At 35.3% G+C, this 27,910-nt stretch overlaps 1 protein-coding gene across 2 annotated transcripts in view; it reads right to left on the bottom strand.

Annotated features, from left to right (window-relative positions):
* The window catches only part of CCDC171 (coiled-coil domain containing 171), a 425,369-nt gene that overhangs the window by 76,463 nt on the left and 320,996 nt on the right, over positions 1–27,910 (bottom strand). The window lies entirely within an intron of this gene.

Below are 27,910 nucleotides of genomic sequence, written 5' to 3'. Positions count from 1 at the left end.
ATTTATAGATTCAATGCCATCCCCATTAAGCTACCAATGACTTTCTTCACAGAATTGGAAAAAACTGCTTTAAAGTTCATATGGAACTAAAAAAGAGCCCACATAGCCAAGACAATCCTAAGCCAAAAGAACAAAGCCATCCCATTACTGGGGATATACCCACAGGATTGTAAGTCATGCTGCTATAAAGACACATGCATGCGTATGTTTATTGTGGCACTATTCACAATAACAAAGACTTGGAATCAACCCAAACGTCCCTCAGTGACAGACTGGATTAAGAAAATGTGGCACATATACATCATGGAATACTATGCAGCCATAAAAAAGGATGAGTTCGTGTCCTTTGTAGGGACATGGATGCAGCTGGAAACCATCATTCTCAGCAAATTATCACAAGAACAGAAAACCAAATACCTCATGTTCTCACTTAGAGGTGGGAATTGAACAATGAGATCACTTGGACACAGGAAGGGGAGCATCACACACCAACTCCTATTGTGGGGAAGGGGCAGGCAGGAGGGATAGCATTAGGAGATATACCTAATGTAAATGACGAGTTAATGGGTGCAGCACACCAACATGGCACATGTACACATATGTAACAAACCTGCACATTGTGCAGATGTACCCTAGAACTTAAAGTATAATAAAAAAAACACACAAACACACAAAAAACTTGCTGGGTGACGTGGCGGGTGCCTGTAGTCCCAGCTACTTGGGAGGCTGAGGCTGGAGAATGGCGTAAACCCAGAAGGCAGAGCTTGCAGTGAGCTGAGATTCAGCCACTGCAGTCCAGCCTGAGCGACAGAGCGAGACTCCGTCACACACACAAAAAAAAAGAAAATTACATTTCTGAAATTTTTATGTGTGCGTATATATAAATTTTTATAGCTTTATATCATTTTGAGAAAAAAAGTCCATAATTCTGGAAATATTTCCAAACAACTATTTTACAATGCTTTCCCTGCAAAAATCAGAGCAGTTAGTTTTTATTTTTTACAAATGTCACTTTACCTTGAAGTGACAGGGTAAGCGTGTGTTTAATATCTTCTAGCTAGAATGTTTCTGTTAGCCACTTGCCATCAAAGAAAAATTCTAAAGATTTGTAACCCTTCTCTTTTTTGAAAGAAAATTGCATAATTCATACACAAGTTCCAGAGTACTTTGAAGTATGTTGCCACAACAGTGAACTTTACAGAGATGATTTTAAAGTCTATCTCTCATCTCATTATAAACTACTATAAAGACTGAACTATGTAAAATAATTTAACCTATAGATTCACTTAACAGTTACATACATATTTTCATGTTGAAACACAAAGTAAATAAATGAGTAAGGATGCCACTTTCAGCCCCTCTACATTGCAAAAGCCTTCCATCCTTCCTTTAAGATACCTTACAAGACACATTAACGTTTAACAAACAGACCAAGTGAAGACACCAGTGCCAATCTATAGTAAAGAATATATGTTATTTCTTACTTTATAAATAAGGTAGAATTTATTATCTTGCATACTTATTGACATGTACTTATAGTCACCAAAGTGAGTTAACATAAAAAAATTACAGGATGTCCACAAATAGATTTTATTGTATATTTGCTTTTTAAACAGACTATTTCTAGAGCAATTTTAGGTTCACAGAAGAGTTGAGCAGAAAGTATAGAGAGTTCTCATATATGCTCTGCCCCCACACACATAAAGCCTCCTCCATATCAATACCCTCCTACAAAGTGGTACATTTATTGCAACAGAAATGAATCTTCATGAAGACACATCACTATCACACAAAGTTCACAGTTTACATTAGGGCTCACTATTGGTGTTGGACAGTCTATGGGTTTTACAAATGTATAGTGACATGTATTCACTATTATTAATATCATACAAAATAGACTCTCTACTCTAAAAATCCTGTGTTCTGCAGATTCATCCCTCGCTCCCCTCTAACTCCTGGCAACCACTGATCTTTTTCATTTTCTCAATAGTTTTTATATTTACTTTTTAATCTTTCTTGTAACACCTTTAAAAATCACACCTTTAAAATTTTCTTTTTCTATGTATATGGAGCATATTTAATAACAACACATATATGTTATTAAGGAATAAATGTATATATGTTGGGGAAGTTGGCTTAAAAATAAAGAGTGTGCAATCAAAAAGTTTGGAGACTACTCCTCTGTGGCATCAGGTGACAAACTGTAGAACTACACTGGAAGCAACTGAGCTAGTTGACTCTTCCTGTACTTAGGGCTGTGCAGGGTGGCAGCAGCTGGGTTTGTCCCCAGAAACAAAAACCAATAGTAATGACCCTAGAATCAGAAAAGCAGAGCAGAGCCTAAGGAAGCTTCCAAACCCAGAAGACAGTCTATTGATTCACTGTGTCTCACAGCATGTATGTCCTGCTTCTTTCCCTCACACCCAGATGTAAGCTCCAATAATCAAAATCTTCATCTACATAGAAGCATAAAAGCAGCACCTCACTCTAGGGTATTAAAATCTGTATTGCATGCTGCATAACAAATTACCACAAACTTAATGGCTTAAAACAATACAAATTTATTATTTCTTAATTTCCATGGGTCAGGAGTCCAGCATGGGTTAGTGGGGTCCTCTGTTCAGGGTCTCAGTAGGCTGATACCAAAGAATCATCTGGAGCTGTCATCTCATCTGAGAAGCAGGGTCCTCTTCCAAGCTCATTCAAGTTGGCAGAATTCACTTACTTGCCATTGTAAAACAGAAGTCCCCATTCTCTTGCTGGCTGTCACCCAGGATCATTCTCTGCTCCTAAACGGCATACTCAGCTCCTTGCGAAATGGCCCCCTCCTCTTCCAGCATGGCCGTTTGCTTTCCTCCAGTCCAGCACAAGAGCATCTCTCAGACACTGTGTCTTCTTGAAAGGAGTCACCTGATTAGGTCAGACCCATCCAGGACAATCTCTTTTGATGAGTAACCTAATCACAGGAGTGGTATCCATTACATTTACTGGTATCGCCCACCACCGAGGAGAGAAGACTAATTTTATAGCAGATGTACAACATGGGGAAGGACAAAGGGGTCATCTTAGAATTTTGATTATTACAACCTAAATACTCCTTATACCAAAACTAACTCAAAACTGATCATAGATTTAAATGTAAAACACAAAACTATGAAACTTTTAGAAGAAAACACATGGAAAAAAATCTCTGGGATCTCAAGCTTGGTAAAGAGTTCTTAGACACAAAATCAAAAGTGTGATCAATAAAAGAAAAAAACAATAAACTGAACTTCATCAGAAACTATTCATTAAAAATTATCACCCTGTGAAAAAAAATCCTGTTACAAAGAGTAAATAACAGAGAAAAAATATTTGCAAACCACACATCTGATAAAGTTTCTAGAATATATAAACAACTCTCAAAACTCAACAGTAAAAAGACAATTCAATTAGAAAATGAGCAACAGGCACTAAGATATATTTTACCAGAGAATATACAAATAGCAAATTTTATCAAAAGAGAATAGACAAATAGCAAATAAGCATATAAAGATATTTTAAAAAATCACTAGGCATTAGGGAAATACAAATGTAAAACCATAGTAAGATATCACTATACCTACCAGAATGGCTAACAGAAAAAAATGGGATAACACCAAGTGATGGTGAGGAAGCAGAGACACTGGATCTCTTATAGATTCATGGTGAGAATGAAAAATATGGCAGTCATTCCGGAAAAAAGTTTGACAGTTTTTAAAAAATTAAATGTAACTTACATATAGCTAGGCAATCACATTCTTGAGTATTATCTTAGAGAAATGAAAACTTGTGCCCAGAAACTTGTATAAAAATGTTCAATGCAACTTTATATGTAATAGCCGAAATCCAGAAACAATAAAATATCCTTCAATGAATGAATGGCTAAACAAACTGTGATACATCTATACCATGATTACAAGTCACCAATAAACTATTAATCTATATTGACAAAGGAATAAACTATTGATACATACAAAAACTTGGATGAATCTCAAGAGCATTACACTGAGGGAAAAAGCCAACTCAAAAAGTCACATTATGTATGACTGCATTTATATTACATTACTGAAATGACAAAGTTATAGAAATGGGAACTATTTAGTGGCAGCTACAAGTTAGGGATGATGGCAGGATGGGGGGTGATATGTCCATAAACTGGTTGAGGGAGAATTTTGTTGGTTCCTTTCTGTATCTTGATCGTGGTAGTGTCTACACAAATATACACGTGAACAAATGTCACAGAACTGTATTTACCCATTGTACTAATGCCAGTTTTCTGGTTTTGATATTTTCCTAAAGTAATGTAAGATGTAACAGTGGGGAAAGCTGGATAAAGCATACACAGGGACCTCCCTGTGCTATTTTTGTACTTTTCTGTGAATCTATAATTATTTCAAAATAAAAAGGTAAAAAAGTAAATATATAGTATTCTAGCATTTAACTTACAAAGGGAAGATATACAAGTTTGTAGACATGTCTATATTTATTTTAGAAACAAACAAGAAGAGAACAAAACACTAAATTTTTTTTAAATGATACTGATTTAGCTGGCAAAGGCATGGACTAGACCAATCAGTCTTCTGCATGTAACTTCTTATGCAGATACTTGAATAAAATGACCTAGCATTTTGCTCATCACACTCAACACGAGAGGTTATCAGATACTCGTCTATATTTGCTCACTGACTGTCATAGCAACACCAGCTGTTCTGAGACTCTCTGCAGCCTGTTGCCTCAAAGGAGTCAATATAATCTGAGGGGTATATGCACTCAGCTCAATTCTCCAGTCAAAGGCAAACCCATGTAAACCCCAAAGGAGGTGAACCCCACACTCTACAATGAGGAATTGCCAAATAAGTTAGAATGTGTGGAAGTCAGTAGAGCCTATGCTTTTACCAAATCTTTGCTGAAAGGTTTTCTAGCCTCCTCTGTAGTTCCCATGTTCCAGGGTTTGCCTGGACCCTGGTTATAACAATAGTTACTACATGCCAGACACCACATTATAAGCTTTGCATATTTTTTCTAGTTCTGACAATAATCCTGTAGGTGTATTGGCGGTACAGTGGTGAGCATAGCTGCCTTCCAATAATCCTGTAAGACTCATATTATCTTTATAGACTAAGAAACTGTGGTTCAGTGACGCTAAGTACCTTGTCCAGTGTCACCTAGTTAATAAAGAGTACAACTGGGATTGAAATCCACGCCTGTCCAGTTCTAAAGCCCATGTTCACTCAATGTGTTTCAAGTTTCCTGGTTTGATTTGGATTGGATGATGTTTGTTTGTTTGTTTCTCAGTGAAATCAGCAGACTTAATCCAGGCTTTCCAAGTTTCATAAAGTGCACCGCTAACTTATCACAACATTCATATAACATCAATTGAATCCATCTTCTCTCTTTTATTGATCCATGTTCTCTCCTTTATTAACTGAAAAAAATACAAAGCAAATCCCTTTTGAATTTTGCCGTGACACCAGGATTTTCAAAGATCTCACACTCATTAATAAGTATTACTCTGCATTGACTCTGAGCTACCGATTTTTGTTTATGTAAATAAATATTTCAAATAAAAGAACTTCAAATGATATTTTATTGGGAGCTTCATTCATTCTGTAGGTGTTCAATAAACATTTGTAACAAAACAATGAATCTCTATTCCATCAAAGCATGCCATATAACTTCTACACTTCCATCAAAACATCTTTTGATTCTAAAATCATATATAATTTGAAAAAAGATTTAGATTTTTTTATGGGAAAAAATTTAGCCTAGAAATTATAGTAAATCATCTATTATCCACACAATAGATTACTTTGAAAAAAAAGAAAAATAACTTCTGGTATACTCGATTACCTTATACATGTGAAATGATCATGTGCTACGTATCTCTCAACAGCCTGACTATAAGGACCTGTTATCTCAGTAAAGGACTTAACAAGTAAAATACCAAGAGAGTGATATCCCAAATCCTGCCCACATAGGATTAGCTCATCTGACTCATAAATTCTAATTCTGAATGAGATCTATACATGCTGGATATATGTATAGAAGGAATAGGACTCAGAGACATTATATTCCATTTCCATTTTAACTACTAAGATGGGGAAGGCTTTCATCTTGCACTGCCTGAAAAATTACCTGACAGAAAAAAAATGACCTTTCTTTTAAATAAAAACAAGGATTTTAGTGAACCAAGTTCCTGCCCTTTCGTTACTTATAAGAAGTTTTCTGGACAGCCCATTTTCAGTCCTATATGTATTAGGGTTTGTGTACATATACAAGAATTTTATTCCTTTATAGACTGGTCTGGGCCACCACTGTCCAGTTAAAATTGTATATGACTATTAAATACAGGCTATGGTGAAAACAGTGTGTAACTAGATACTGAATGCAGTGTATATACGGATACTGAAGGGCTTTTTAGTGATGACAGTGACAATGATAGGGATAGCAAATGTATTAGGTCAGTAGAAGAGAAAAAATTTTGTTGCAAATATACAACCTCCTTAGTCAAGCACAGCTGAAGGCAAAATTGTAAACTGACTTGACGTGATGCTGCATGTAGTTCAGCTGTTTTGTTGGTGTTACTTTATACAAGAAAAAGAGAATCCAAGTTCATTTGCCTTTTTTGGCATTTGAAATGGCCCTGGACTTGACTTATCCCATCACTCAAAGTTTTTACTGGCACCATCTTTGAAGGATGTAAATATGATAGCTTTTCAGGTATGAGAAGGAGTCTCATGGGAAACCATATTCAGCACAGTTGCAGAACACTTTTGCAGCAGATTTTTTTAAAATGTTTTCTTTGTATCTTGTTTAGACTCTGAACTTTTTTCTGGCTTCCACTCAACCATGGCATATACAACTTAAATGTGCCAAAAGCAAGATCAATTCTTTTTCAAATATGTTACTTCCAACTAGAACCGAATCAAGGCCAATTCTAAGGGCAAATGCAGCTTCTAGACTGATAGTGATTACTGTCCTTATGCTAAAGATTACTGTAAAGAAAGAGCAAAGGGACAGTGACATGTAGAAAAAAAAAAACCAGCATGGTTTCCTACAAAAAATGGAAAAGAGGTCACCAAAATAATCAGAGAATGAAAAAAGTTCCTATTGAAAACCATTGCATATGGACATGAAAACCATAAAAGGCAACAGTAATCTTAGAAAAAGAGGAATGAGTTTCTCAGAAGATACTACTAGATCAGTGATAACAACAACAACAATACTAATAAATTGCCTTACTTTAGGGACTTAGAAATTTAAGCAGCCTGCAAAATGTTTGTCATATTGGTAAATTACAGAATTGCCACTGGGTTTATTAATGTGTTGCAAAACAAGGTCTGATAAAGTGAAAGTCGCTTGGTTAGTGACTAAAGCAGAATTAATTGTGGGACACTGGAAACCAAGCAGCAGCCTAACTTCATTATTTTAGCTCTCCAGCACACACAAAAAATATATTATTATGGTTATCATTTCTTCAGCACCTACTCTATCTTGACATCATTAGGAGTTTTACAATGAAGATTATTAGAGCTGCTTTGGAGTCTTTGGAGTCTATTGACATATAGATAAGACAGAGTACAGTGTGAGGATATAGGTAAATATTTGGATTCTGTTACAATGGTGTCAGCTACAATTCAGGCAGTCTACCTCTGCTCAAATGTCAAAATCAGGACATCTGGCCCTGATAAGTGGAAATGTTCATATGAATTTTTGATGTCTAAGAGTATACTCCTTGGAGATCACAGTTACTTTGACTCTCTGTAACACTCAGCAAGTAATAGATACACCTGTGCAGAGTGGTTAGGTTCCTCACTCAAAAGAAGGCCATTCTCTGACTCTACTAAAGAAAGCATATGTAAATAGGAACATAGTCTGTTTTCTGTGATGGCATGCATAATCTCTTACTTTTTACACAGTCCTTGAAAACCAGGAATTATTTAGCAACATTTTAGATATAAAGGTCCCAAGGCTCAGAGTTCATAAGTAACTTTCTTACAGGCACATTGCTAAAAAGTGACATGGCTGGAAACAAGAGGTCCATTTGATTCCAAACCTCCTCCTTTTTTCCTTAATTTGCATGCAGTTCTGCCTCTCAAAAAGGCCACGATGGAGAAAATCTCAGTTCATTCATTAACATATTCAACAAATATTATTGAATACCTATCATGTTCTAGGTGTGAAGATACTGTGGTAAAGTAGGTAAAGCCCTGCCCTCCTGGGTCTTATATTTTGGTGAGAAATAGATAATAGCCAAACATATTATGTCAGGGCTATAAAGTATGAAGGCAGAAGGGAGGTTATTTTAGTGAGGAATGAGAGAAGGCTTCCATGAGGTGATATTTAAGCAAAGACATAAATGAAGTGAAGGAGTGAGCCTTGTGGAAATTTGGGAGAAAGGGATACCTGGTAAAGGGACCACGAAGCACAAACCTCTAAAATGGGCCTATGTGCACTGTGTTCAAGTTACAGGAGAAAGGTCAGTGTCACTACAGTTCAGTGAATGAGATGGAGAGTGTTAAGGTGATGGAGTTGGAGAGCAGCAGGGCCCAGATAATGAAGAGTCCAAGGCCAAAATGAGAAGTTTAAAGTTCATTTTAAGGGTGATGGGAAGCCATTTAGCTGTATAAGAAGGGAGGAATGGCAAAAAGGACTGGTTTTTTTTTTTCATCTTTTAAGTTTAGAAGTACATGTTCAGGATGTGCAGGTTTCTTACATAGGTAAACGTGTGCCACGGTGGTTTGTTGCACAGATCATACCATCACCTAGGTAAAGCCCAGCATCCATTAGCTATTCTTCCTGATGCTCTTCCTCCCTCAACTCACCCCAGACAGGCCCCAGTATGTGTTGTTCTTCTTCATGCATCCGTGTGTTCTCATCATTCAGTTTCCACTTCTAAGTGAGAACATGCAGTATTTGATTTTCTGTTCCTTTGTTAGTTAAGGATAATGGCTTCCAGCTCCATCCATGTTCCCACAAATAACATGATCTTGTTCTGTTTTATGGCTGCACAGTATTCCATGGTGTGTATGTACCACATTTTCTTTACCTAAACTATCACTGATGGGCATTTGGGTTGATTTCATGTCTTCACTATTGTTAATCGTGCTGCAACGAACATACGTGTGCATGCATCATTATAACAATGATTTATTTATATATCTTTGATATATACCCAGTAATGGTATTTCTGCCTCCAGGTCTCTGAGGAATCACCATGCTGTCTTCCACAATGGTTGAACTAACTTACACTCCTACCAACAGTGTAAAAGTGTTCCTTTTTCTCCACAACCTCACTAGCATTTGTGTTTTTTGACTTTTTAATAATGTCCATTCTAACTGGTGTGAGATGGCATTTCATCGTGGTTTTAGTTTGCATTTCTCTAATGATCAGTGATGTTGAGATTTTTTCCATGTTTGTTGGCTACATGTATGTCTCCTTTTGAGGTGTCCATGTTCTTTGCCCACTTTTTGATGGGGTTGTTTGTTTTTTCTTGTAAATTGGTTTAAGTTGCTTGTAGACTCTGGATATTAGATCTTCGCCAGATGAATCAACTTGCAAAAATTTTCTCTTATTCTGTAGGTTGTCTGCTCACTCTGATGATAGCTTCTTTTGGTGTGCAGAAGCTCTTTAGTTTAATTAGATACCATTTGTCAATTTTTGCTTCGGTTGCAATTGCTTTTGGCATTTTCATCATGGAATCTGTGCCCGCGCCTGAGTGATACTGCCTAGATTTTCTTCTAAGGTTTTTATAGCTAAGTCTTTAATCCATCTTGAGTTAATTTTTGTATAAGATGTAAGGAAGGGGTCCAGTTTCAATTTTCTGCATATGGCTAGCCAGTTCTTCCAGCACCATTCACTAAATAGGGAATATTTTCCCCATTGCTTGTTTTTGTCAGGTTTGTCAAAGGTCAGAGGTTGTAGGTGTGTGGTCTTATTTCCATATTATCTATTCTGTTCCATTAGTCTATGTATCTGTGTTTGTACAAGTACCATGCTGTTTTGGTTACTGTAGCCTTGTAATATAGTTTGAAGTCAGATAGCATGATGCCTCAAGCTTTGTTCTTTTTGCTTAGGATTGTCTGGCTATTCAGGCTCTTTCTTGGTTCCATATTAATTTTAAAATAGTTTTTTCTAATTCTGTGAAGAATGTCAGTGATAGTTTAATGGGAAGAGCATTGAATCTATAAATTATTTTGGACAGTAAGGCCATTTTCACAATACTGATTCTTCCTATCTTTCAGCATGGAATATTTTTCCATTTGTTTTTGTCCTTTCTGATTTCTTAGGACAGTGGTTTGTAGTTTTCCTTGAAGAGGTCCTTCACTTCCCTTGTTAGCTGTATTTCTAGGTTTTGCTTTGTTTTGTTTTTTTGCAGCAATTGTGAATGGGAATTCATTCATGATTTGACTCTCGGCTTGCCTGCTGTTGGTGTATAGGAATGCTAGTGATTTTTGCACACTGATTTTGTATTCTGAGACTTTGCTGAAGTTGCTTAAGAAGCTTTGGTCTGAGATTAAGTTGGCTTCATCCCCAGGATGCAAGGTTGCTTCAACATACACAAATCAATAAATGTGATTCATCACATAAACTAAACAACTGAAGACAAAAATCACATGATTATCTCAATAGATGCAGAAAAGGCCTTTGATAAAATTCAACATCTCTGCATATTAAAAACTCACAATAAACTAGGTATTGAAGAAACATACCTCAAAATAATAAGAGCCATATATAACAAACCCACAGCCAATATCATATTGAATGGGCAAAAGCTGGAAGCATTCCCCTTGACAACTGGCACAAGACAAGGCTGCCGTCTCTCACCATGGCTATTTAACATAATATCGGAAGTTCTGGCTAAGGCAATCAGGCAAGAGAAAGAAATAAAGGCTATTCAAATAGAAAGAGAGAAAGTTAAATTATCTTTGTTTGCAGAAGACATGATCCTATATCTGATTCACATTTTTCAAGTTGGGGAAATAAAACATTTTAAAATTTCATATTGAAACACAGTGGATAAAACACTAATAAAGACTATTTCTTTTTAAAAGCCAAATGTCTCTTGTTAATGAGAAAAAGGTGGGGGATAGGGGGAAGGTCCAAAACAAGGTTAGTGATCTGTTCAGAACCTTTCCTGTCTCCATGCTTCCCAAAGGCTCACAGCATACATGCTGGTACTCAGTGATTCCCGTATCAGTGCTTGTTTTGTCCCCCTTGTAATTATGAATGGTAACACTGAGGTTCTTTCTTTTTAATTTATCCCCCCTGCATGCTCGTTCATTCTCCATCATCTCACCCAGTCACCTATTAAGCACAGGGTTAAATAAAAAACAGGAGTTCCATACATACTTATTCCACTTGATTAAATTAAGAACATAAAATATTGGTGGGGTTCTTCATTTTAGTTAGTGAGCCTTTCAATTTCATTAATAATGTGGATTATATTTGAAGTGCCTACTTAACCCCTTCAAAAGATATTTGGGGCTTAATAAATGGCACTTTCTATCTCAATTATCCCTTTTTGATTTACACTTTTTGCAGACTAAACAAAGTGATAACCAGCACCTCCCATGTGTCTGTTCCATAACCGACCTAACCGACCTACAAAGATCCAACTGCTTTGATCAGCTCTGACAATGGACCAAAGACACATCCTAATTCTGACCTTTTGGGGTTCAATATATAAATTTTCTTAAAGAGTGGTGTTTGTGCAAAAAGAAAAGCTACAGAAATAAATAGCTTGCAGGGTTGAGAGCTAGTTGTTCACTACCAAAGAAAAACTGCTCACTCCATTATGTTGAAACAAACAGCTCCTCAGAAAGTGCATTTAATCTAAGCTACCGACTCAGAGTAAATACACCCACACATCCACACATTGTTGACTGCCTTATCTTTCCTCTTTACACATCAAACTGTTAGTTTTATTTATGAATTTCAGCCAAGTACATCCATAATTGGTTTCTTTACATTAATTTGGACAGAGGTGCTAAAAACACATTTAGCTAGGATGTACTTGTTTGTGGTTTACTTAAATCTAATATGAACAATTTTCAATATACCTGAAGAAAAGTAAATTGGCAAAGAGAGAAAGAGAGAAAATATTTTATGCCTTTATTAAGAGCCAGTCCTTTTATCACCATGATTCCATTCTGATTCTAATATAATATAGCAAATTGGTTTGGGAATTTGCATGCTTCAGCCAGAGTTATCATCTACTTCAATAATCCCTATAATCTCTATTCTACAACAAAATTCATTGAAGTATGCTAAACTATATCAGTCTGAAAAAAAATTGTTATGATTTCAGCTTTTTAAAACAGGTTTATTGAGGTATAATTAATAAACAAAGAATTGCACATGTTTAACAAATAGCCATTCCGTTTTAAGGACAAATTGATTCCTGGGTGCTTTCTAATTTTCAAGTAAAGCAATTATTTTACTTTTTGTACACTGTGAAGGAATAAATAATAAGAGTGCCATGAAATTCTCCTAAGATCATAGTTTATTTGCCGTATCACAGAGTTTTGGTAGCTGAAAAACAAAACCTTACCAATCCTCCCATCCAATCCTCATTTTGCAGATTAAAAGTCATCTCATAGACCTCACTGCTACAGAGCTACCTAGTGGCTGAGACTCGAACTCCAGATATTCCCTATTTGTATTTCCTGACAATAACATTTTATAGGAAAAGGAATTTGTAGCCACATAAACTTCAAGGTCCACTCAAATGCCACCTCCTCTATGAAGCCTCTTCTAACCACCTAGCAAGAGCAAATTTCATTCGTCTAAAGGGTAAGCAATGGTACTTTTATTTATGCCTCTCCTATGGCAGCCATGCCTTTCATTTCATCTCAGTTTCAACTTTCATATTAAATTTCACATTCTCTCTTTCCCCTCAAAAAAAAAAAAAAAAAAAACCAGTTTGAATTACCTTTGTGTCCCATAATACAGCGCAATGCCTTACATTTGGTAGGTGCTCAGTACATCACTGAATGATGTTAGCCATATCCCAATCTATATCATCAACAGAGCTAGCCATTTTGCTTTTTTTAAAGCCAGTATCTTAGTTCACACTGGTCTCTAAATACTATTAAGTGTTACTTCTATATACTCTCTAGAATAAGTAGAGAACTCTGAAACAAAGCCATTTCTAGTCCCTGTTGCTCCTATGGACTACCAGGAGTCCGGGATACGAACCACCAAGCCACTGAACTGACAACAACAGGCCTTCCTCTCTCTATCTAGAGTAATTGTTTGAATACCAGCAGAGCCTGGCTTCTCCAGATCCTTCAAAAAATCTGCATTCCTTTACCAGTGAGAACACATTAGAAAGTTGAGTAAGAAAAGGCAACTTATGTGTCAAGGCATGTCATCCATTCTGCTTTCAGGATATAAACTGGGAAGGGCTCAAAAAATAATGCCTCAGAGGATTCCTACTGGCATGGAGTGAAAATGTGCCTTTAGTTTGCAAACAGGTACTATATACAAACAAGATAAAGCCTATTAGAGCCTTATCTGATTTGCATATAACACAACTGTTGAAGTCTTTTTGAGTTTTCAAGTGGCATAAAATACTACACAATTCCTTTATGACTCAAAACAAGATGGAAGAGAGAGTAGACAGCAAAAATTCACTCAAGCATACCATCCCACAGATTGAATGTGCTGCTCTATAAGAAAAAAACCTTTGTTTGATTGCATTGACACAATGCGTTGAAACAATAGTATATGTCCTTTGCATAGAACCTATTTTATAATGCTAGTACAATTCTCACAATCCTTTATCTGAAACCCTTGGAACCGATGTGTTTCTCAGTTCAGGATTTTTCCTATTTTAGAAATATGGGCTATAATCCTAGTACTTTGGGAGGCCGAGGCAGGTGGATAATTTGAGGTTAGGAGTTCAGGACCACCCTGGCCAACACAGCCAAACTCTGTCTCCATTACAAAAATGCAAAAATTAGCCGGGCGTGGTGGCACACACCTGTGGTCCCAGTTACTGCAGAGGCTGAGGCAGGAGAGTCACTTAAACCTGGGAGGCGGAGGTTGCAGTGAGCTGAGATTGTACCACTGCACTCCAGCCTGGGTGACAGAAGTGAGAACTTGTCTCAAAAAAACAAACAACCCACCCCCTCACAAAAAAAAAAAAAAGAAAGAAAGAAAAAAAGAAAAGAAACAAGGGGCATATGCCATATATTAAATAACACTCTCATCAAGATCTGGGACAGCACTCTCTAATCAAAAACATATTTCTCAGGTTTTGCCACAAAATTAGGGCAGGTCAGGTTTTGCCTCCAAGTTACCAGTTTTCAGAGCATTCTGGAGTCTGGAATTTCAGATACGGGATTTGGGGTCTGAATGATGAAAAATAACTCCTGTGTTATAACCAAATTACATCATTTGGAGTTGTTGCAATATATACTGAAGTCTATAGGGTCATATTTTACTAGAGCACATACAAATCCATATAATAAGCAAAACGATTCTACTGAATTGTTTAACAATTCATTGTGTAAATTTCTGGTGTGATATTAGCTAGTTTCAGAGGAGCTACAAATCAACATATACAGTTGGAATTTGAAATCATCCCAAAATTAAATGGTGTAAATAAAGGTGACAAAATGTTTCAAAATATGGAAACAGTAGTTACATTTGCATTACTTTATATAATTATTTAAATAGTAGTATACAGCATGAACTTACCACCTGGGTCTTGGCCACTGCTGTATACTTAACTGGAAGGAAACACTAAAGTTGTTGAACATTTTATTTTTTTGAAGGCACATGTTGAACAGGTCATCAATCAAAAGATATATGTATGGCTTCCAATTAATTTTCTAATTATTGCAACCAAAAAAATTAAGTCAGGATGTGAAAATCACATCAAGTTTTAAAAGTTAAGTAGTATTCCTTTAAAAATGTGTTACCTTCTCTTATTTTTTTGAGTCCATACTAATAATCAGCAAGAAAAGAAACATGTTGTTCAGAGCAAATATCTCCACAGAGATAAGTGTTTCTACCTGGAAAAGAGTCTGGGATAAAACAAGGGGCCAGTCATTCTGCACAGTCTCCTAGGTCACTTTACTGAGACTTCATTTAGGAGCTGAGGGAATATGCTTCCAGTGCCTCTAGAGGGCCCTCTCTCATAGTCAGCTCAGCCTGACCACTGGGGCTGAATGAACTAGGAAAGAAGGAGAACAGAGAAGGCGGATATAGAAAGCAGGTTCTAAGAGTTGGCCCGACTTGTTTACATGCAATTCCTGTTTTTTAAAATTGAGGAAGGATTCGATCGGCTAGTATTGGCAAGTCTTCTGAGATTTTTTTTTTTAAAGGGTACTTTGTTAAGAAAATTAAGAATACTATTTCTAAATGAAATTATGAGAATTTAAATTGTTTTTTATTTTTATTTTTCCTTTGAAAATAAATGAATTAAGCAACAATCTTTTATTTCAGATAAAGAGTTGATTTGGATTTTGGCTTAGTGTCTATAAAAGTATAGAAATTTGAGTGTGTTCTCTCAACAGGACCTCCAAACTACTTCTGGCCTGGAGCTGCACAACTCATGAATTGCCCAGTTCACTCAAACAAATACCTTAAAATTTTATATGCCACAGTTTACCTTTTAATGTTTTCTTCAGTTAGTTACTTCTTAAGTTAGTCTTCCCTCAAAAACTTATGCCTCCTTTTAGTCACTAGGAGACTTTCGGTGGGAAAAGGGGGAAAAAACCTACTACTGTTACTAGAAAGCTCCAAAACTGAAAACTACTTCCTAAACCCTTTCTAAAATTACCCTACATTTCACTGGTTACTTAATATACAGTACTATGCAAACTCAAATAAAATATTTATTTTTTGACAAATAAAGATTGTATATATTTAAGGGGTATAATGTGATTATTTAATATACATATACTTTGTAAAATTATTACCACAATCAAGCTAATTAACATATCTATCACCTCACAGTTACCCTTTTTGTGTATGTGGTGAGAATACTGACCACATGCATATGGTATTCGCCTCTTCCATAAAAAGGAACCAAAATAGCAAGTAGATAATCACACTTCAAATAGATCATCTAAGAGAGAGCACTGGAATTCCACAGAGGAGTGGGAAACACCAAAAGCAAGGAAGGAGAGGGAAGCAAGACAGCCTGCTCATCCGGGATTGGCTGGGAGCCTGGAGAGGTCCGGTAAAGTGGGGAAAGAGTAAGTGAGAGACCCCCAGCAATCTATATTCCCACCACAGACTCTTAGCTGTAGGAGAGTCCCTCAACCTTCAACCCTCAAGGGCCCTGACTCTAAGCAAATTTCAAGTATACAATGCATTATATAACACTGTGCCATGATCTCCAGAGATTATTCATCTTATAACTCAAAGTTTCTACCCTTTGACCAATTATCTCCTCATTCCCCCAACCACCCCCAACCTCAGGTAACTACCTTTTCCTCTGTTTCTATGAGTTAGATTTTTAACAATTCTGTGTATAAGTGGAATCATGCAGTATTTTCCTTTCTGCGTCTGGCTTATTTCGCTTAGCATAATGTCCTCCATGTTCATATATGTTGTTGCATATTGCAGGATTTCCTTTATTTTTTAAAGCTGAATTTTCCTGTATATGTGTGTGTGTGTGTGTGTGTGTGTGTGTGTGTGTGTAAACATTTCCTTTGTCCATTCATCCATTAGAAGGCACTTAAGTTGTTTCTATATCTTGGCTATTGTGAATAATACTACAATGAACATGGAAGTGCAGATATGTCTTCAAGACAACGGTTTCATTTCCTTTGGATATATACCCAGAAGTAGGATTGCTGGATCATATTGTAGTTCTATTTTTATTTTTTGAGAAAATTCCATACCGTTTTCCATAATAGCTATACCAATTTACATTTCCACCAATAGTGCACAAGGGTTCCCTTTTCTCTACATCCTTGCCAACACTTGTTGTCTTTTAACTTTCTGGTAATAGCCATCCTAACAGTTGTGATGTGATATCTCACTGTGGTTTTGATTTTCATTTCCCTGATGGTTAGTGATGTTGAACACCTTTTTACTTATTGGCCACTTGCATGTGTTCTTTGGAAAAATGTCTTTTTAGGTCCTTTGCCCATTTTTTAAAAAAGTTATTGTGTTGTATGAGTTTCTTATATATTTTGGATATTAAACTCCTTACTGGATATACAGTTTATAAATACTTTCTCCCATTCCACAGGTTGCCTTTCCATTTTGTTAATTGTTTCCTTTGTTTTATGGTATTAGGTACTTTTAAACATTGTTTACTCCATTTTGAGTTTATTTTTGTGCATGTTGTAAGATAAAAGTCCAATCATTCTTTTGCATGTAGATATCCTATGTAAAATATTTTTAAAACTGTGATTTTGATAATTCCAACTTTAAATAAGAGGGAAAAGAATTAGGATCCCTGTTGGAATAACTTTTAGTTATCTTCTTCAATTCAAATACATGTACCTAATGAAAACATATATTTGAGAGTAACAATAGTCTGTTTAACAAACGTAAGGCATCTGTGGAATTATTACAAGAAATTACCTTTGTACCTGGTTTTAGATTGAATGATTTACTGCATCTTCCTTAATCCTTAAGTTGCATATTCATTGCTGTATTTTCTTCTAACTGCTGTCACTTAAGTTGTCATGCAGAATAGGGCAAATCAGGGTCGGTTTATATAAGCGGCATCAATTTGAAGAACTTCATCAGTCTTTATTTCAAGGCATTATGCAAAGAAAACTGACATTAAGAGAGCCTTAACTGACAGCAAATGAAATCAATCAGCAAATCACTAAGCCATAATAAACTCACTCAATTTGTAGATAACCCTTCCTTTTCCAGGTCTTCACCTAGGCAGTCCATCAAACACTGTTTTTCGTCCAAGTAGCTAAAATGAATAGCAATTCTGGTTGTAGCACTTGAAAGTTCAACAGCTCACAGGCTTCGGTCTCTCAATAATAAGTATTAAATGATATAATAGTTCGAGTTATATTTTAAAATGGGCCTTAAAATGAACAAAAGGACAAAGCATCAAGTTTAGAATTTCGTTTTTGCCTCTTAACATTAATGACAAAGGAATTATGTTCACATCATTTCAGCAGCTTTTCTACTTAGGGCCACCTAGAACTGAAAGTTGTAACAAAAAAAACATTCTGTACCGCACTTTGATATGTTTTGTCATTTTTGTTTTTTACTAATTGCATCTCAAACATCTCACATAAAAGCAAATACTGTTACCACTTCACAGATTTGGAATTTGAAATCACCCCAAAATTAAATGGTGTAAATAAAGGTGACAAAATGTTTCAAAATATGGGAACAGTAGTAATGTTTGCATTACTTTATATGATTATTTAAATAGTAGTATATGGTATGAATTTACCACCTGGGTCTTGGCAATGGCTGTATACTTAACTGGAAGGAAACACTAAAGTTGTTGAACATTTTATTTTTTTGAAGGCACATGTTGAACAGGTCATCAATCAAAAACCTCCAAAAGTCAAAACACTAAAACATTTCTCAGTATACTTGGGTCACCGTTCCTGACCTTAGGCCTTTTATAGTTCAGTCCAACTTAGCTTTTATTAATATAGCATTTTTAATGTGAAAATCACCTTCACATGCACATTATCTCATCTGATCTCCCTACAGTCCTGTGAGCAAAAGCAAGACTGGCATCACTGTCACCTTTTACGGATGAGGAAATGGTTGCTCTGTGCTGTTGAGTGACTTATCAAAGTGGTTAAATTACAGGGCCAGAACTTCAATCCAGGCATTCTGACTCTCCACACAGGCTTTTTCTAATACTACCATGCTGATTCCTTCCCCAGAAAATGAAATTATTTTAACTTTTCCAAATACTATGCTGTTAAGAAATTCCCATTCTAATCAACATGATTTTCTAGCAAACTCAATGGCATACAGTAAATTGCACAGACTTATGGTTGCCAATTTCCATATAATCTGATTTACTTGCTTGTCTTTTAAAGGAGTAAAAATATCAACCTGAAATTGAAAACTAAGCAATCTAAATATACCTGACCAAGGAATGTTTATATGCCAAATATTTAAAGAAGAATTATTTCAAAAACCTTTATTAGTGCTATTTAATTTTCTAAGTTCTTTCATACATGTTATAGGATCCTCATAATTACCCAAAGATGCACCAGACCAGGTAATATCATCTCCATTTTACTGATGAGGAAACTGACATGCTGGAAGAATTCAGGGTCAAGGGGTCACAGAAAATAGTGATTCTAGGATAGAACTCCAGTAGCACTTTCAGTGCCACAAGAATTATAATACATATTCATCCTTCACAAGAAAGGACAATGCTGTATTCCACACACACACAAAATGAAAACAATTGTATAAAATTATGAGAATCCCTGCTACTGGTGTAATGTGCATCTACAGGGGGAAGGATTTCATCTGCTTTATTGCCAGTCCTACTACTTTCTGGCAAAGTTGCATAACCGCTTCAACTTTCTGTAATACTGATTCTGTTATGATTTTATTTCCTTCCTAATTATTCTTTCCTTTTAAGAAAGCGAATAATAAACAATAAAACTAGAAAAATGAATTTATAAATCTACCTTATTTTTAAAGAAGTCCTACCAGATTTTCCTTAATCTCAGTTCAGATCAGTGAAAACAGATCATTTCTGCAAGGTATATAATTCATACATACATAAAGCTGAATTAAGGATTACAAAGTTATAAGATTCTTTAAAACTGTAGGAGAAGCTTTACACGGATGCAATTACTTGCTCTTAAATGTCATCTTATCCTTTTTAAAAGGCAAAGAGAAATAAAAATCTCAACAAGAAAAAACAAGAAACAAACCCACTGGTCTGAAATGCAACCCAGGATGCAAGATGTAAGATATCTCATCTGCTAGTATTAGAAAGAAAACTTCATAGAAGTCCTTCTACCTATCAGAAGGAGTTGACAGATAGAAGGCACTTAGTGTGCAAGACTATGTTTTAATAACGGATATACAGAAAATACCTTATTACAATAAATCTTTTAAAATAAAATATATCTTTTAAAATAAAAGAGCTAGCTATGGTGGCTAATGCCTGTAATTCCAACACTTTGGGAGGCTGAGATGGGAGGATAGCTTGAGGCCAGGAGCTTCAGACCAGTCTGGGCAGCACAGCAAGACTGTGTTTCTACAAAAAAAAAATTAAAAAATAAAATATTATCTACAAAAAAATTAAAATATTACCTAGGCATGGTGGTGCGCACCTGTGGTTCTAGTTACTCAGCAGGCTGAGGCAGGAAGATTGCTTGAGCCCTGGCATTTGAGACTGTAGTGAGCTATGATCATACCACTGCACTCTAGCCTGGGCAACAGAGCAAGATCCTGTCTCAAAAGAAAAAAAAAAGGAAGGAAGGAAGGGAGGGGAAGGGAGGGCAGGGGAGGGGAGGGGAGGCAGGCAGGAAGGAAGGCAGGCTGGCTTTTATCAGCTGGCAAAATATCTGAACAAAAAGAGCATAATTTTATATTTTTACCCTCAAGATTCTGTCCTAAAAATCTGATGCATCCCCCATCTCCACCACCATTAAACAAACAAACAAAAAACCTAGAAATCAAACAACACGCACAGAAGGAGAAGGGGAAATAATGGCAGAAAAGGATGGTGAAAAGACTTATGGGAAAATACCAAAACTGCTCTAATAATTGCTTATATGCAAAGCTAATTATCTAGCAGTTTTCCCAGTCATCAAACACTAAAATCTTAGGAGAAGATATAGATTGAGGATGACAAGGCATAACTCACAATGACTATAACCAACGTTTAAATGCTATTTATACTGATATTGAATTAAAACTAAGATCATTATTGTTATCTCACTTTGCAACAAGCCCTTAAAATAAGTTTTCCTAAACATTGGGGAAACACTCCAGGACACTGATCTGGGCAAAGATTTTTTTGTGTAAGATTTTAAAAACACAGGCAACCATGCCAAAAATGGAAAAATGGGATTATGTCAAGTTAAAAAGCTTCTGCACAGCAAAGGAAGCAATCAACCAAGTGAAGAGACAACACACGAAATGGGAGAATACACTTGCAAGTATCCACCTGACGAGGATTAATAACCAGAGTATGCAAGAGCTCAAACAACTCCATAGCAAAATAATCAATAATTTAATGTAAAAGTGGCCAAAAGATCTGAATAGATATTTCTCAAAAGAAAACATACAAATGGTCAACAGGTATATGAAAAAAATACTCAACATCATTAACCATCACAGAAATGCAAATCAAAACTACAATGAGCTATCATCTCACTCCAGTTAAAATTTATATTAAAAAGACAGGCAATAATGGATGTCAATAAAAATATGGAGAAAGGAGAATCCTTGCACACTATTAGGGAGAATGTAAATTAGTAAGGCACTATGGAGAACAGTATGGAGTTTCCTCAAAAAACTAAAAATAGAACTACCATATGATCCAGTAACTCCACCACTGAGTATATACACAAAAGAAATAAATATATCACAAGGCATCTGTACTCCCATTTTTACTGCAGCATTATTCACGACAGCCAAAATGTGGAATCAGCCTAAGTGGCCATTAATAAATGAAAAAACAAAATGTGATACAGATATACACAATGAATTAGGAAAGAAATCTTATCATTTGCAGCAACATAGATACAATTGCAGGTCACTAAATGAAATAAGCCAAGCACAGAAAGACAAATATTGCATGTTCTGACTCATATGTGGGAGCTAAAAAGGTGACTCTCAAGAAGATATATAGATTAGTGGTTACCAGAGGCCAGGAAGGGTAGTGGTGAGAAGGGGATGAAGAGAAGTTGATTACTGGGTACAAATATATGGTGTGATAGAAATAATAAGACCTAGTGTTAGATCAGTAGGGTAACCACAGTTTACAATAATGTATTTTATGTTTTAAAATAGCTAGAAGAATCTGAATGGTTCTAATATAAAGAAAAGACAAATACTTAAGGTGATGGATCTATATCCCAAGCACACTGATTTGAACTTTACAAATTATATGAATGTATTAAATTATCACATGTACCCTAAAACCAAGTATATCTATTATGCATCAAATTTTTTAACGAGAAAAATAAACAAAAAGAGAAAAGTAATAAGTTCTTATGTGCACCTTGGCATTTCATTTCTTGTAATACTTTTGTTTAGCATTGCTTAGAGCTCTACTAAGGAAATTTTGAAGAAATTTTAGTTCCACTTGTGCACTATGAAATCTTCAGAGCAGAATTCTAAAATGTCAACTACCAAGTAGCAAACTCTTCCTACTGTCAGCAACAACCAAAAAAAGCACCAAATTCACTACCTCTTATATTCACATTCAAGTTAGGCCCCAAATCTAGGACATTTAGATTGCTCATTGGCACAATTTATATTCTGAAAAACTAGAGTCTATACCTGTCAAGTAGCTAGATGAGACAAAGGATGGTATTTTTCCATCAAATTCATTTATTCTCAGATGAACAATATGACTTTGCAAGCTAATTGTATTTCCCTAACAAACAGCTCTTATCTGGGAAATATTTACAAACCTTTGAAGAAGGTAACATTCCAACATTATTTTCGATTCCACAACCCAATTATAAAATTATTTCATATTTTTCAACATAAAAGATATTTTTATTTTGGGCTGGGTACAGTGGCTCATGCCTGTAATCCCAGCACTTTGGGAGGTTGAGGTGGATGAATCATTTGAGGTCAGGAGTTCGAGACCAGCCTGGCCAACATGGTGAAACCCTGTCTCTAGTAAAATTATAAAAAAAAATTAGGTGGGCGTGGTGGCACATGCCTATAGTCCCAGCTACTGAGGAGTCTGAAGCAGGAAATTCGCTTCAACCCAGGAGTGGGAGGCTGGAGTGAACCAAGATCACGCCACTGCACTCCAGCCTGGGCAACAGAGAGACTCCGTTTCAAAAAAACAAAACAAAACAAAAAAACAGAGAGAGAGAGAGAGTGGGAGAGAGAGATAATTGGAAGTGATAGATATGTTCATTAGCATGATTTAATTATTCCACATTGTATTCATAAGCCATAAGATCACTTTGTACCATGTAAATATACACAACTACAATTTATCAATTGGCAAGTAAAAAATTTAAAAGAATAAAGAGAATTGCACAAATTCTTATATACAACAACTCTGGATAATCCAAAATCTTTTTGATAAGTTACTATTAAAATGATGTCACTTACCAATTCCAATAATCTCAAATATTCAAAGCACAGTCATGCACTCAGAAAGCAATGAAACAGAAAATCTGTGAGATGAGCAGCTGCCACAAAATATTTCTTCCTTACTTCACCAGAGAGAATCTCTTAGACTAAAACCTAGCAACTCTGTATAACATAAGGACCTAGTGAGAATGGATGTCTGAAAATTCAGGGAAGACCAAAATTATAAAAAGAGAAAAAAACTTTCTTCTATTATCAGAAAATACAGAACCACACTTTAAAAAGAATATTAAAGGGCTAATAGAAGTCTTGTAGGGGGTAAACTGGAACCATCTTATCTTTTTCAGGGACACTTGGAGAATATGTATTAAAAGCCTTAGAGTATACATAATATTTGATGTAATCATTCTACTAATTTATACCAGGGGAAAAAGAGAATAATTAAAAGATGTATGCAAGAGGATATTAATTACCATTTTATTCATAATAACCAAAAAATTCAAAATAACTTCAAATATCCATCAACAGAAAACTGATGAAATATACTGTGGTAGAGCCATATAGTAGAATACAACTCAGCCATCAAAAATAATCATATAAATCTGTATTTACTGACAAGAAAGACATCATGTTATTAGGTTTAAAAAAATGCATACAGAGAGTATGGCCCAAGAGAGGTTGGTTAAAGAGTACAAAAATAGTTAGCTAGAAGGTATAAAGTTCTAATATTCAATAGTACAGCAGGGAAATTATAATTAACAATAACTTATTGTATATTTCAAAATAGCTAAAAGAGAAGAATTGTAATGTGCCCAACATAAAGAAAAACATTTGAGGGGATGGATAATGAAATTACCCTGATTGATCATTGTACATTGTATATAGGTATCAAAATATCACATGTACCTCCAAAGTATGTGTAACTATTACATATCAATAAAAAGGAAAAAGTGAAAAAAACTATATGGCCCAATTATTGTTTAAATATATATAGGTATATTAAATATAAATAGTATGTGCATATGAGTTTGTATTTATGGCTAAAAAATGACTAGAAGTATATATACCAAAATGTTAACATTGGTTGTTTCTGAATGGCAGAATTTTAAAGGATTTTTTTTCACTTTTATTTTAGGTTCAGAGGTAAATGTGCAGGTTTGTTATATAGGTAAACACATGTCACAATGGTTTGTTGTACAGATTACTTTGTCACCCAGGTACTAAGCCTAGTTCTCAATAGCTTTTTTTTCTGATCCTCTCCCTTCTCCCATACCCTCCAGCCTCAAGGCCCCAGTTGCTCTCCTCTTTGTGTCCGTGTGTTCTCATCATTTAGCTCCCACTTACAAGTAAGAACATGTGGTGTTTGGTTATCTGTTCTTGTGTTAGATTGCTGAGGATGATGGCCTCCAGCTTTATCCATGTTCCCACAAAAAACATGATCTTGTTCTTTTCACGGTTGCATAGTATTCCATGGTGTACATGTACCACATTTTCTTTATCCAGTCTACCATGGATGGACATTTAGGATGATTCCATGTTTTACTATTGTGAATAGTGCTACAGTGAACATACGCCTGCATGTGTCTTTATGGTAGAACTATTTGTATTCCTTGGGGTACATACTCAGTTAATGGGAGTGCTGGGTCAAATGGTAGTTCTGTTTTCAGCTTTTTGAGGAATTGCCACACTGCTTTCCACTATGGCTGAACTAATTTACACTCCCACCAACAGTGTATAAGCAATCCCTTTTTTCAACAACCTCATCAGTATCTGTTATTTTTTGACTTTTTAGTAGTAGTCATTTTGACTGGTGTGAGATGGTATCTCATTGTGGTTTTGATTTGCATTCTCTAAAGATCAGCAATGTCACTGAGCTTTTTCTTTTCATATGCTTGTTAACTTGCATGTATGTATTCTTTTGAAAAGTATGTGTTCATATCCTATACCCACTTTTTAATGCGGTTGGTTTTTTCTTATAAATTTGTTTAAGTTCCTTATAGACGCTGGTTATTAAATCTTCATCAGATGCATAGTTTGCAATATATTTTCCCCATTCTGTAGGTTGTCTGTTTACTCTGTTGATAGTTTCTTTTGCTGTACAGAAGCTCTTAAGTTTAATTAGATCCCATTTGTCATTTTTTGTCTTTGTTGCAATTGCTTTTGGCGTCTTTAGCACGAAATCTTTGCTGGTTCCTATGTCCAGAATGGTTTTGCCTAGGTTGGCTTAAAGGTTTTACATAGTTTTAAAACTAAATAGTTTTAGATTTTACATTTAAGTCTTTTATCCATCTTGGATTGATTTTTGTGCACTCAACAAATGTTAGCTATTGTTACTGTATAATTATTATTTATTATTACTGAATCAAAGTGCAAACACAAACATTTATTGGATGCCTGCTAATATTTGCCAGTTATTACCAATAGTACATATCATAATTATTGAAAAAATGTAATTCAGAGTATAAGATAATGAATAACAGGTATTATCTTTATAAAGTATAAGTGGAATCTTTTTTATTGCAAAGCTCTCTGCATTCACACTATACTGGACTTTTCATTTAAAGCTAATTGGTCTAATCTGGGTGTTTTTATTCTTCTCAGTATTGTAATGAAAGCCTATTTGCTGTTATTTGGAAGACAAAAGCACTAGTATAGGTTTAAATTTGCTATAGGAACTTAAATGAATAGTTTCACTGGAGATATGGCCTCATTGGAACATCATGTGCCATGGAAAAGTAAATATGAAGCTATGGTAGGCAGTGCTTGATCAAAATTTTATTTAAAGTCTTTGAACAAACAGGGAAGGGTGAAGAAAATAAATGGAAAGATATAGAAAAAAAAAATCTTAAATAACTATTCCTCAAAATAAAACATACACACACCTTAAAAGTAATGAAAACAAGCTACTGTTACTTACTTCATCTTTACAAGGGCCTTATAATGGCTGCAATAACAACAGCCACCCTGCACTGCCTGCTTTACCTAGGCTAGGCACTGTACTACACTTTACATCTATCGCTGCATTCAATCCTACTGCAAATCTCGGGGATCAGTAGCATTACTTTTTTTTTTTTTTTTAAGCTAAGGAAATTGAGGCCGGGGGGCAGCTTAGCAGATCTCAGAAACAAGTTGAACTGAATTTTTTCTCCATAGAAAAGCATCAGTCATGTGTTCTTCCGGGTTCAGAGAACATAGGTAATCCACTCATCCTCTTCACTCAGTAATAATGCTCACTGGTCTCTTTTCATTCAGGATTATACCTACAATAAAGTTCGCCCCCATTGAAGGAGACAGAAAACTTCAGCTCCTACTTCTACAAATGACAGCTGAGTAAGTTGGGCAAACGGTTCATATACTACCACACCCTGCTGAGTTATCCTCTCTTCATAATCAAAGGTTGAGAACCCTGAATAGTCAACTTCATCAGTACAGAGTCAGACTACAAAGTTAAACAACTACTGAATTCCCAAGTAAGCAGTCACACTTAGCATAAATGCACATATTTTTATACTGCAAAAAAAAAAAACGTGAAATTAGAGTTTCACACTATTAGGCTATAATTAGTCTATAATACAGCATAAACTATGATCTATATCATACATAGATGCATAATTTTTTATAAATGGAAGAAAAATTCCATTATAGATACCTAAGTGTTTTACTCTTACCATCTAACATATGTGTCTACATTTTTTAGTATCAGATTTGTTAGTTCAGCTTAGCAGTCAAATACTATTAGACTTAAATCCAGGCTCTTGACTCTGCCTTTTCCTTGTTGTTGATCTGAGGAGTTACCTGTTGTGTTTGTTGTGGTGGTGGTGGTTGTTTTAAGTGTAAAATGGAGATAGTGCCATCTATTTGACAGGCTCATTGTGAGAATTAAATAAGATGATATATTCAAAGAGCTAAGCATGGTACCTGGTATACAGTTAAGTGTTCGCTGAAATTGTAGGTACTATTATTATCACTAATGTCTCCTAATTTTCCAACTATGATGTATACTATACTACTAAACTACAATATATATTACTGTATGTCAATGGAACTTATCCAGGTGGGAATGTATGTAACTATTTTTATTAGAACCTAGAAAAGACAGTAGTTTAAACTATGGGTCTCTACATTTCCTTCTTGCTGCTCCCAGATATAATAACCCCCAAAAAGGGCATTTTTGGGAATCAGTCTCTTTCCAAACCACCAAGATCTAGTTTTGAGGAAGTCTTTATTTGTAAATTATGACAAATACTAAGCCTTGTGAGATTCTGAATTGAAATAGCCAAGTAAAGGACAATTTTACAACCACTAGAAAAATCTCAAATCAGATTGTATTCATAGTTATGATGAATTCATAAATACTGATAATCAAATTTAAAATACACATTTTAAATCTCATCTTAAATAACAGTACAGCATTCTACACATAACAGAAAATAAAAATATTTTATGCTTAGTTTTATAATTATATATATTTTAGATATATTGGGCAATCTAATGAAAGAAGCAATGAGTATTTTTTTTCCTTGTAGAGCATTAATTTGGTACTAATAAGAAATTAAATTAGGATATGAAGCATATAAAAAATTAACACGGCTCCACACAAACTGACATTAATTTTCTATAAAATTAAAATTCCACAGGGTCATAAACAAAAGAATGAAAAAGATTATTTTAAAT

Source organism: Mandrillus leucophaeus, unplaced genomic scaffold, assembly GCF_000951045.1.
Source record: "Mandrillus leucophaeus isolate KB7577 unplaced genomic scaffold, Mleu.le_1.0 Scaffold384, whole genome shotgun sequence".
NCBI classification, from domain to species: Eukaryota; Metazoa; Chordata; class Mammalia; order Primates; family Cercopithecidae; genus Mandrillus; species Mandrillus leucophaeus.
Note: the sequence above shows the minus strand (reverse complement) of the source record. Positions and strands in the feature narration are given on the sequence as shown.